Here is an 11,599-nt window from a genome sequence, read left to right on the forward strand (position 1 = left end):
CCATGGTCTGCAGCGCGCCAGGCCTCCCTGTCCATCACCAACTCCCGGAGTTCACTCAAACTCACATCCATTGAGCCCGTGATGCCATCCAACCATCTCATCCTCTGTTGTCCCCTTCTCCTCCCACCTTCAATCCTTCCCAGCATCAGGGTCTTTTCGAATAAATCAGTTCATATGGAGTAGCTGGGACTAAAAACGCCAGTGTGCACAGCCTCATGGAGAGTGCCTGGGAAAGATGAACAGGGAAAGGGACAGGAAAGTCGAAAAGGGGAAGATGAACAGACTCTCCAGTCCCAGCAGCTCCATCTTGAGGAAACACCTGGGGAAAGTATCATGTGTGAGCCAAAGGTCAGCAGGCATGTGAAGAATGTGCTGATGGTAAAGTGAAAACGGGAAACCGCCTAAATGCTCAAAGGAAAGGGTGAAATCAAGACCTTTGTGTGGTGTAATTCATACAATGGGATACTCTCCAGTCATTGAAATGGACAGAGCAGAGCTATACATGTCAGCATGGCTGGATCTGGCAAAGCACTACCCAGCTGTGCCTGGCTTGCTGGGGCTGGGAGCGGGGAATGTCTCTCCTGGGGATGCTGATGGCAGTGCTTTGTTATTCAGTCTACCCCAGGCATTCCTGAGAGGAAATAGACAGGGTTGTTCCGGATTGTGAGACGTGTCAGGGGTAGATCAGGGAGAGGTGAGATGACCTGAAGGTGCTAACTTAAAAAAAATAATAATAATTAAATATTTCTTTTTATTTATTTACTGCACTGGGTCTTAGTTTCAGCATTCAGGATCTAGTTCCCTGACCAGGGATCGAACGCCCCCGCCCCAGCCTCTGGCATTGGGACCATGGGATCCATTGGCCACTGGATCATCAGGTAAGTCCCAAGGGTGCTAACTTCTATCAGGTGCTTCAAGTAAGAAGTTACATGTCCCTCACTCCTCTGGTTTAGAACTAGCATCTGCCTTTTTCCTTTCCGTAGAAGGCCTTCCTTTTATGTAGGTGCTAATGGAAAGCAGGTATTGAGTCTTGAGAATGTTGCAAGAGAAAAAATTTTCAGGAATTTCCTCTTTCTATAACAACAGAGGATAGACACCACTCCAGGTGATATAAAATTGATTTAAAGGCTCTTATCTGAATAAAGTGTAGAATTGAGACTACTTATGAACAAAAGTTGGTGATGGACAAGGAGGCCTGGCGTGCTGCGATTCATGTCACAAAGAGTCGGACACGACTGAGCAACTGATCTGATCTGATGTGATGAAACGTCAGGGCAGTGTGTAATTTCCTTGGTTCTGTCTCGTCACAACAAAAATTTGAAGCGACAGATATTAAAGCCCTTGGACAGAACGTGTCTCAGCTCTCGAAAGACCGTGTTACAGCTCTCAGCTGTCGGCCAGATCACTGTTACAGCTCCGTTTTATTTAGAAAATAAAAGGAAAATACATCCTCGTGGCGTGAGGGCATGCCAACCCAAAAGATACAAAGAGGAAAGAGAGAGCGAGCACGGACATGAACGGATGAGAGAGACCCCCAGCGCTTTGGCTCCTCATTTTATATGCTTTTTTCCTCCCTCTGGGCCTGCCCTATGTAAATTGGGCCAGCCAGGAATGCTGTTTGCTCTACCTGAAGTCTTCACTCCAGTCCTCAGACCTTCCTCTGTTCTATTTTCGTGGGCTTTTCCCTTCCTTGTCTTTTAGCCACTGCCCTTCTGGACTCCTTTTTCCTATTCTAACTACCTAACATTCCCCCTCAATAGATGGGAGGCCCAGTTCTTTGGGAATAGGGGCGTCGAGGTCTTTCTGGCTACTTCCTGCTGAACTGGTATGGCGAAGGGCATTGGGCCTCCCCCTCTTGCCAGTCTCAGGCCTCAGAGTCCTTATAGCGGTGTCCATCTAAGGGTGAGCAATATTTTCCATGGTCGGCTGTAACTTTATATATCCTTGTTGAACTGGCACTGCATGTTGTAGCTTGTTGACCTGGGCAGAGACAAAATGGGTTAGACAATTGATAAAACATGGAGCAATCATAAGCAGCATCAATATGGCATAACAAGGGCTAGTTAGGGGCATTAGCCAACTCCAAATTCCCATCACCAGGATGGCTCAAGTCCCTCCTTGTTCAGGGATCAGAAGATCTATCTCCTGTCTGTTTTGCAATACAACCCCTGCCAAGCTGTGTTGGTTCTTTAGAGCTGTCCTGAGAAACCTTATCCCCAGAAACTAGATTTTGGGGGTGTTCATTAGAATGACACTCATTGGTAGTCCTGAATAGGCATCTAAGATCTCCCAGGGGCTCACAGGTGTATTGAGTATCCTCTTCTGTTTTCTTCCACGGCTTGACTCGTAAGTAGTGAATCCAGGAGTCATGTCCTGGTACCTTGACTGCTGTGGGGGTAGAAAGTATTACAGGGTAGGGACCCTTCCATGTGGGCTGGAGTTGAGCCTTTGGGGACCCATCTTTCCAGACTTTAATTAGGACTTGAGTCCCTGGGGCATATGGCAGTGACTCCTTAGAATCTTTTGTGTCCTAGTTGACACCCCACAAGCGTATATCCTGTTGGAATTGACCAAAGGCCATGGTATAAGACTGGAGGGTCTGAGATTCTGGAACTAGGAAGAGGTCATTGACTTAAAGAAAAGGTCCCCCATATAGCATCTCAGAAGGACTAAGACCAATCTCTTCCTGAGGGGCAATTCGGGCGTGGAGAAGAGCTATTGATAAAGCCTCCTTCCATCCCAGAGAGGTCTCCTGGGTTATCTTTTTTATCACTGATTTTAAGAATTGGTTGGCTCTTTCTACTTTTCCTGAAGGCCTCCAGGCACAATGGAGATAATAAGTAATGCCCAATGCTTTTGAGACCCCTTGGGTGACTTTAGAAGTAAATGATGTCCCGTTGTCACTTTGTAATGACCTGGGCAGACCAAATCCTGGAATAATTTCACGGAGCAGTTTTTTCATCACCTCCTCAGCCCTCTCAGTCCAGGTGGGAAAGCCTTCAATCCATCCTGTGAATGTATCTATCATGACTAATAGGTATTTATACCCTTGAGAAACTGGCATCTGGGTGAAGTCCATCTGCCAGTCCTCTCCTGGGTAGGCCCCACGTCGTTGGACCGGCTGGGCCGGCTGGGGTCTTCGAGCTCCTTGGGGGTTGTTTAATTGGCAAGTGGGACAAGAGGAGACCACCTGCCTTACAGTCGTTTGGAGGCCTGTTCCTCTGAAGGACCTTTCTAGTAATCTTTGAAGGGCCTTTTCCCCTAAATGAGTGGTGGCATGTAAGGAGTTAACCAACTTCCACTGGAAGTTCCCAGGCAGAAAAAGGAGCCCCTCCTTTTAGAACCACCCCATATGATCTTGAAAGTCCTCACTCTTAGCTTTAAGAGTCTCACCTTCAGTATATGAAGGAGTTTCTGGCAAATTAGTCTGTGAACTAAGGTGGCAGCCCCTATTAGGTCATGGTTCTGTAATGCTGCTCTCTTAGCTGCCTGATCAACTGCTTGGTTCCCTCGTGCCACTTCTGTGCTCCCTTTTTGGTGTCCTTTACAGTGGGAGACTGAAACCTCAGGGGGCAGATGGACTGCCTCCGAAAGTCTAAGGATTTGATCACCATATTTGATTGGGGACCCTCGGGTGGTAAAGTGGTGGCCTCTTTCTTTCCAAATAGCAGCATGCACATGTAGCAACAGAAAGACATACTTGGAGTCAGTGTAAATAGCTACTCTTTTTCCTTTTCCCAGCTCTAAAGCTCGAGTCAGGGCTATGAGCTCAGCTAATTGGGCTCAAGTACCTGGTGGCAAAGGTTTAGCCACTACCGTGTCAAAATTGGAGACTACTGCATATCCGGCTCTTCTTTTTCCATCCAAGACAAAGCTGCTCCCATCAATGTACCAGATTTCCTCAGAATTGGTCAGAGGATCTTCCAACAATCCTTCTCGGGGTTTTGTCCAGTGAGCCAAGGTTTCTAGGCAAGAGTGAAAGGGGAGAGAGCCCTCGGGGGTAGGTAGGAGGGTGGCTGGGTCAAGAACCTCACAAGGGGATATAGTGAGGCCTGGATTTTCCATCAGCAGTACTTGATATCTGAGGATTCTTTAATCAGACATCCATAAATGGCCTCCCCCATTTAGGAGTTGTTTCACTCGGTGGCTGGTAAAAATAGTTAGTTTGCCCCCAAAAGAGAGTTTTAAAGCACCTTCTATCACAACTGCAGTAGCTGCAAGATTTTGAAGGCAGGGAGAAATTTCTTCCCAATAAGGGAGGAAGACAGTCTGGGACCACTAGAAACTGGTGGAAAAATATTTGTCCATCCCGGTAACAAAGTGCTCAGGTGAATCTTTTAGTAGTTGTTTTTCCTGTAGCATCCAAAATGGTATAGATTTGGGAGGAGAAGGCTCCAGAGTAGGAGGTCAGGACAGAGTAGGTAGCCCCCATGTTAACCAAGAAATTCTCGGACCTACCTACCACATCCAGTTGCACCCTTGGCTAAGCCCCGTGATGGTTATCTGTGACAAGTGGGCTGGCTGAAGCGGGCTGCTTCAGTCCTGTTGAACCCTCGTGAGGGAAGGCTTGGTGCTTGACCTTGAGGCTCTTGCGTCCTGAGGGCAGAGTGCCACCCAATGTCCCAGTTGATGGCATTTATAGCAAGCCATTTTAGGAGACTTGTCATGGTTTGGACACTCTTTGGCCCAATAGCCCACCTATCTATATTAGGCATTTGCCTCGTGCCTTGTCCTTCAAGGACTCGGGGTTTGCCATAGGGCCTCCCTGGAGGGTGGCCAGCATCTGGGCATGCCTTGTCTCTTTCCTTTTCTCCTTCTGGGCCTTGGCTCCTTCTGTTCTCTGTTATAAAAGGTATTGGTGGCCGTCTGGACCATCTCATCTAAAGAGGCAGCAGGGTCCTGCTGTTGTAGCTGCTGTAACTTAATTCTGATATCTGATGCACATTGGGACAGGAATTTGTCCTTTAAAATCACCCATCTCTCATAAGAGTCTAAGTCCACATTGGTAAACTTTTACAGGGCCTCTTTTAGCCTTTCCAGAAAGGCAGTGGGGTTCTCATTGGGCTCCTGAGTTATTGCTGAGACCTGGGCATAGCTGATTACTTTTTGCTGGGATGCTTTCAGTCCTGCCTTCATATAGATTAGAAAATGATCCTTTTCCCAGAGGTTCTCAGGGTGATTATAATTCCAATTAGGATCTGAGGAGGGGACTGCAGTTTCCCCTATTGGGTATTTACCACTTGACATGTGAAGCCCCGTTGCATATCTTAGGGCTTCCTTTAAAACCCAAGTATGCTCAGGAGCAAATAAAGTTTGACTAAATATGACCATGATGTCCTTCCACATCAAGTCAAAGGCCAAGGTAATGTGTTGGAATGGACCTATATATTTGCCTGCATCATCTGTATAGCTTCCCAGGTCTTATTTGATCTGTCTTAGTTCTAAGAGGGAGAAGGGCTTACGGACCCGGGTTGGTCCAAATTCTCCTCCAGTTTCAACTAAGGGACATACTCACGCTGGCTTTTGTGGAGGTGGTGCTCCTGGATACAGAGGCATGTTTGGATACAAGGAAAGACCACCAGGCAACTCGGGAGTTGTGGGAGGTGACCCTTCATGGGGGGGTTCCTTTGCTTGGTTGTCTGTGCCTAACATCATTTGCCTAGTCGGCTCACTTTTAGGGCATACAACAATCCCATACTTAAGACAGAGTTCCTTCATATCTCTCAGTCAGAAGAAAATTTGGACATAGGGGATCTCTGTCCATTTCCTTTGTCTTTTGCATAATAATTCTAGCTGCAGGATAGTATTGTAATTTATTTATTTATTTTAATATATTTTATTTTATTTTTTAACTTTACAATATTGTATTGGTTTTGCCATATATCATCATGAATCCACCACAGGTATACACGTGTTTCCCATCCTGAACCCTCCTCCCTCCCCATACCATACCTCTGGGTCGTCCCAATGCACCAGCCCTAAGCATCCAGTATCGTGCATCGAACCTGGACTGGTGACTTGTTTCATATATGATATTATACATGTTTCAGTGCCATTTTCCCAAATCATCCCACCCTCTCCCTCTCCCACAGAGTCCAAAAGACTGTTCTATACATCACTGTCTGTTTTGCTGTCTCATATACAGGGTTATTGTTACCATATTTCTAAATTCCATATATATGCGTTAGTATACTGTATTGGTGTTTTACTTTCTGGCTTACTTCACTCTGTATAATAGGCTCCAGTTTCATCCACCTCATTAGAACTGATTCAAATGTATTCTTTTTAATGGCTGAGTAATACTCCATTGTGTATATGTACCACAGCTTTCTTATCCATTCATCTGCTGATGGACATCTAGGTTGCTTCCATGTCCTGGCTATTATAAACAGTGCTGCGATGAACATTGGGGTACACGTGTCTCTTTCAATTCTGGTTTCCTCAGTGTGTATGCCCAGCAGTGGGATTGCTGGATCATAAGGCAGTTCTATTTCCAGTTTTTTAAGGAATCTCCACACTGTTCTCCATAGTGGCTGTACTAGTTTGCATCCCCACCAACAGTGTAAGAGGGTTCCCTTTTCTCCACATCCTCTCCAGCATTTATTGCTTAGAGGCTTTTGGATCGCAGCCATTCTGACTGGCGTGAAATGATACCTCATAGTGGTTTTGATTTGCATTTCTCTGATAATGAGTGATGTTGAGCATCTTTTCATGTGTTTGTTAGCCATCTGTATGTCTTCTTTGGAGAAATGTCTATTTAGTTCTTTGGCCCATTTTTTGATTGGGTCATTTATTTTTCTGGAATTGAGCTGTAGGAGTTGCTTGTATATTTTTGAGATTAGTTGTTTGTCAGTTGCTTCGTTTGCTATTATTTTCTCCCATTCTGAAGGCTGTCTTTTCACCTCGCTTATAGTTTCCTTTGTTGTGCAGAAGCTTTTAAGTTTAATTAGGTCCCATTTGTTTATTTTTGCTTTTATTTCCAATATTCTGGGAGGTGGGTCATAGAGGATCCTGTTGTGATGTATGTCAGAGTGTTTTGCCTATGTTCTCCTCTAGGAGTTTTATAGTTTCTGGTCTTACATTTAGATCTTTAATCCATTTTGAGTTTATTTTTGTGTATGGTGTTAGAAAGTGTTCTAGTTTCATTCTTTTACAAGTGGTTGACCAGTTTTCCCAGCACCACTTGTTAAAGAGATTGTCTTTAATCCATTGTATATTCTTGCCTCCTTTGTCAAAGATAAGGTGTCCATAGGTGCATGGATTTATCTCTGGGCTTTCTATTTTGTTCCATTGATCTATATTTCTGTCTTTGGGCCAGTACCATACTGTCTGATGACTGTGGCTTTGTAGTAGAGCCTGAAGTCAGGCAGGTTGATTCCTCCAGTTCCATTGTTCTTTCTCAAGATTGCTTTGGCTATTCGAGGTTTTTTGTATTTCCATACAAATTGTGAAATTGTTTGTTCTAGCTCTGTGAAGAATACCGTTGGTAGCTTGATAGGGATTACATTGAATCTATAAATTGCTTTGGGTAGTATACTCATTTTCAGTATATTGATTCTTCCAATCCATGAACATGGTACATTTCTCCACCTATTAGTGTCCTCTTTGATTTCTTTCACCAGCTTTTTATAGTTTTCTATATATAGGTCTTTAGTTTCTTTAGGTAGATATATTCCTAAGTATTTTATTCTTTTCGTTGCAATGGTGAATGGAATTATTTCCTTAATTTCTCTTTGGTATTGTAATTTAAACTCCCATCCTCTGGCCAGTGTTCCTTGTCCCCCAGAGGATACTGTGGCCACTCAGTGGCACAAAAGAATTTTAATCGACTTCTCCTTAGAGTTAGAGGACAAACTCTAACAACTTCCAGTCATCAAGGATGCATCTCAAGGGTGTCTGTTGGGAAGTGGATTGGTTATTTGCAACCTGAAAGACAGTCATTACAGAGAGGAAAAGAAAGAGAAAAAACTAATAGGCCTCCTTCAATTTCCATGGGTGGACTTCCTTGGAGGTAAGTCTTTTTGAGACTTATCCTACCTACCCAGTACTGTTGCAACCTGAGAGCCAGGCAAGGTTTAGGGTGCAGATCCCAGGCAAGCTGAGGCATGACAGCCTCCTGGAGATGCAGGTGGGACTCCCGAGAATTGGGTCCCTGGGCGGGTCAAGGCATGATGACCTCCTGGGACCCCTGGACTGGCGGGTCCCTGAGCAGGTTGTGGCTTGACAGCCTTTCAGGTACCAGATCCCTAGGCAGGTCGAGGCATGTCTACCTCCTGAGACTCCCAGACTGGAGTTGGGTGTCCCCAAGGTCTCTAGCGTGACCAGTGCTGAGTAGGATTAAGGGGTTGTAATTTTAACTCATTGTCAGTTTGTTCATCACAGATGGGAATAGATATCATGATGTAAAGCAATCCAAGCCTGTGCCCTGAGACCCGGAACCTGGTGAAACAGTCATAAGCTTTATCTTCTTACTGCTCTAAGGGAATGTAAGTCACTGATTTCCTCCCCTAGTCCCCCATAAGAGCAGGTTAGGGTGTCTCCAATGGTAAACATTTCATTGTCATAGACCCACTTGAGATAATAACGGAAATAATGACAAAGGAGTGGGTTATTTAGCCCTGTTGTTGTAGCCATGCGTTCCGGGAAACAAACTCACTCAGAAGGACAATGCAGATAGTGGAGTGCAGTTTATTACACCGGCAGGCCCAAGGCAGAGTCTCCTCTTAGCCAAGGACTCCGACCAGCATTTGTGAAAATCTTTTATACCCCATGTGTATGTGTCTGAACCCACCACTCCAAATTCCTTGAGACTTACATAAACCAAGGAAAATACAATCCCAATAACCCCATCATTCACGTGCTATGTGCTCATGTGCTCAAACAGTCAAACAATTAGCCAATAATCAATAAACCCAAGGTTACACTCCGATAGATACAGAAAAATTTATGGCCTGTCTGGAGGAAGGGGTGATTAGTGTATGTTTTCTCTTAGGCGATGAGTAACCTAGATACGATCTTCAAGGTTCCCCTGTCTGGAGGGGGTCTTATGCTTCCTTCTGTTGTTGTTTTCATAGGGACTAAACACAGAGTTCAGAGTCCATTGGAAATGTGGCCGAGCATGGTCAGCATGAACAGGCCTAAGATGGAGTCCAGGCCCTATGAATTCCTTCTTCACTGTTAGGGGCATTAAAGTATTTTAATAATAGGCTGGGTGGAGCAATGTTGCCTACAAGGGGGCAGGGTCCTGGTTGTAGGAGTTAATAATTGGCTTAAGAACAAATCGGTAAGAGGCAACAGACCAGATGTTCTATAAAAGTGGAATGGAGATTTGATCCTGGGGTATGTTTGTAACTTTAGGAGAAGGGTGGTAAGGGTTTGGCCCAAACAGCCTGCAGGGCTTAACTCCCAAAGTGGAAAACATTATCCCTGGAAGCCCAGTTGCCTTTGAAGGGAGGCTAACAGATGGACTTCTAGCAGGCACTGTGTGCCTTTCACCTGCCCTGCTGGGTTCACTGGGAGATGCTGGTGCTGCACATGTTGTAGGAAACACTCCTTGGCCCAATAGCCCACCTATTGGAAGATGAAGGCCTGAATATCTAGAGGGACTGGATATTATACAGTATTTCCTTCCCAAGAGCCAGCTATTTTCTGGTTGTCCCTCCAGAAGACTGTAGAGGCAACATTGTGGGCCCGGATGGGGATCAGGAAAAGAGCACGAAACAGGAGGGAAGGGGGCAGGGCACAACTTTTGAAAGAATGACATAGTGCAAGGGCAAAACATAAACTGATTAAAATCAGTTGGGTCCAAGATGATAAGTCAAATTGAACTAAACCTTAATCCCCAATCTGTAAGCTAAATGACAACCAGAGGTGGCAGGACAGCTCCAAGACACCATCAGAAGAAGAGTGGGTGGTTCCCCAATGGTTGGAATGATCCTCCCACTCATTAGCATATGAATTCACCCAGCTCCCAAAACCTAGCCCAGCCACATTGCATGGCCTAAGCCCTTGCACTCTGCAATGGCCCACACCCTGCAGGGTGTACTTCTCTCTGAATCCTAACAAATCCACCTCTCACCTACTGCTGTGTCTCTAACTGAATTTTTGCAATCAGTTACCAGAGCCTGAGCTTCATTAGGTCCTGAAGCCAGGCATCATGGGTTTTGGCTGGGCTTCCTCCAAGGAAAAATGAAATCTTAAAGCTTTGTATAGATTAAAAAAATAAATCCTTGTGCTCCACCCCCTAAATTCAAATCACCTCCCCAGTACACCACTTCTAGAGTATCTGACTGTTAAATTCTCATTTAAAAATAGGAAAGAATATTGTATCTGAATAAAACCTTTATATTTCAGTATATACATTGTCCATATTTGATTATTGGGTTAGACCCGAATAGTAGAATAATTTGTTTCCCTTTGTAAAATAGTTACATATTGTTAGCTGCAATTTTATATCAGTATTATGAAGAGCACCCTTCAGCATTCAAGTGTTGCCATCATGTAAAACGTTAACTAAAGAAAGGCTGCTTATTATTTCAGTCTCATCGTTACTTCCTGGACAACCTGATATTCCCTGGAGATTATCCAACCTCTCTTTGAGGTTAGGCACAACCTTGTTTGATACGTAAGTGCTCAGCTTCCAGCTGCAAGTGGGGTGGTTGCATCTAGCTTATTAGAATTAATATGACTCACAGAGTTGGAAGAGATCTGACATTATCCTTTATGCAAAATCATAATGAAATACTTCAAAGTTTGTGTAAGTTTGATTTAAAATGTTAAAAGGATCAATATCCTGAGCAGTATTTATAGTTACTTTTAAAATGTTGAACAGTGCATGTGTGCCTGTTCTTTTTGTTTGGTTGGGTTTTTGTGCCAGTTGTTTTTAAAAAACCAAAATATTGAAGAATTGCATTTACAGACAAGTTCAGATCAGATCAGATCAGATCAGTCGCTCAGTCGTGTCCGACTCTTTGCGACCCCATGAATCGCAGCATGCCAGGCCTCCCTGTCCAACACCAACTCCCGGAGTTCACTCAGACTCACGTCCATCAAGTCAGTGATGCCATCCAGCCATCTCATCCTCTGTCGACCCCTTCTCCTCTTGCCCCCAATCCCTCCCAGCATCAGAGTCTTTTCCAATGAGTCAACTCTTCACATGAGGTGGCCAAAGTACTGGAGTCTCAGCTTTAGCATTATGCCTTCCAAAGAAATCCCAGGGCTGATCTCCTTCAGAATGGACTGGTTGGATCTGCTTGCAGTCCAAGGGACTCTCAAGAGTCTTCTCCAACACCACAGTTCAAAAGCATCAATTCTTCGGCGCTCAGCCTTCAACTCTCACATCCATACATGACCACAGGAAAAACTATAGCCTTGACTAGACGGACCGTTGCTGGCAAAGTAATGTCTCTGCTTTTGAATATGCTATCTAGGTTGGTCATAACTTTCCTTCCAAGGAGTAAGCGTCTTTTAATTTCATGGCTGCAATCACCATCTGCAGTGATTTTGGAGCCCAGAAAAATAAAGTCTGACACTGTTTCCACTGTTTCCCCATCTATTTCCCATGAAGTGATGGGACTGGATGCCATGATCTTTGTTTTCT

At 44.7% G+C, this 11,599-nt stretch overlaps 1 long non-coding RNA gene across 1 annotated transcript in view; it reads left to right on the top strand.

Moving 5' to 3' along the window:
• Window positions 1-6,083, top strand: part of LOC139179738 (uncharacterized) — a 43,020-nt gene extending 36,937 nt beyond the window's left edge. The window contains exon 7 of the long non-coding RNA XR_011564078.1: window positions 779-6,083. This is a non-coding gene — a long non-coding RNA (uncharacterized lncRNA). The remainder of the gene's footprint in view (window positions 1-778) is intronic.
• The last annotated feature ends 5,516 nt before the right edge of the window (window positions 6,084-11,599 follow it).

This window comes from Bos indicus, chromosome 25, assembly GCF_029378745.1.
Source record: "Bos indicus isolate NIAB-ARS_2022 breed Sahiwal x Tharparkar chromosome 25, NIAB-ARS_B.indTharparkar_mat_pri_1.0, whole genome shotgun sequence".
In the NCBI taxonomy this organism is placed as follows: domain Eukaryota; kingdom Metazoa; phylum Chordata; class Mammalia; order Artiodactyla; family Bovidae; genus Bos; species Bos indicus.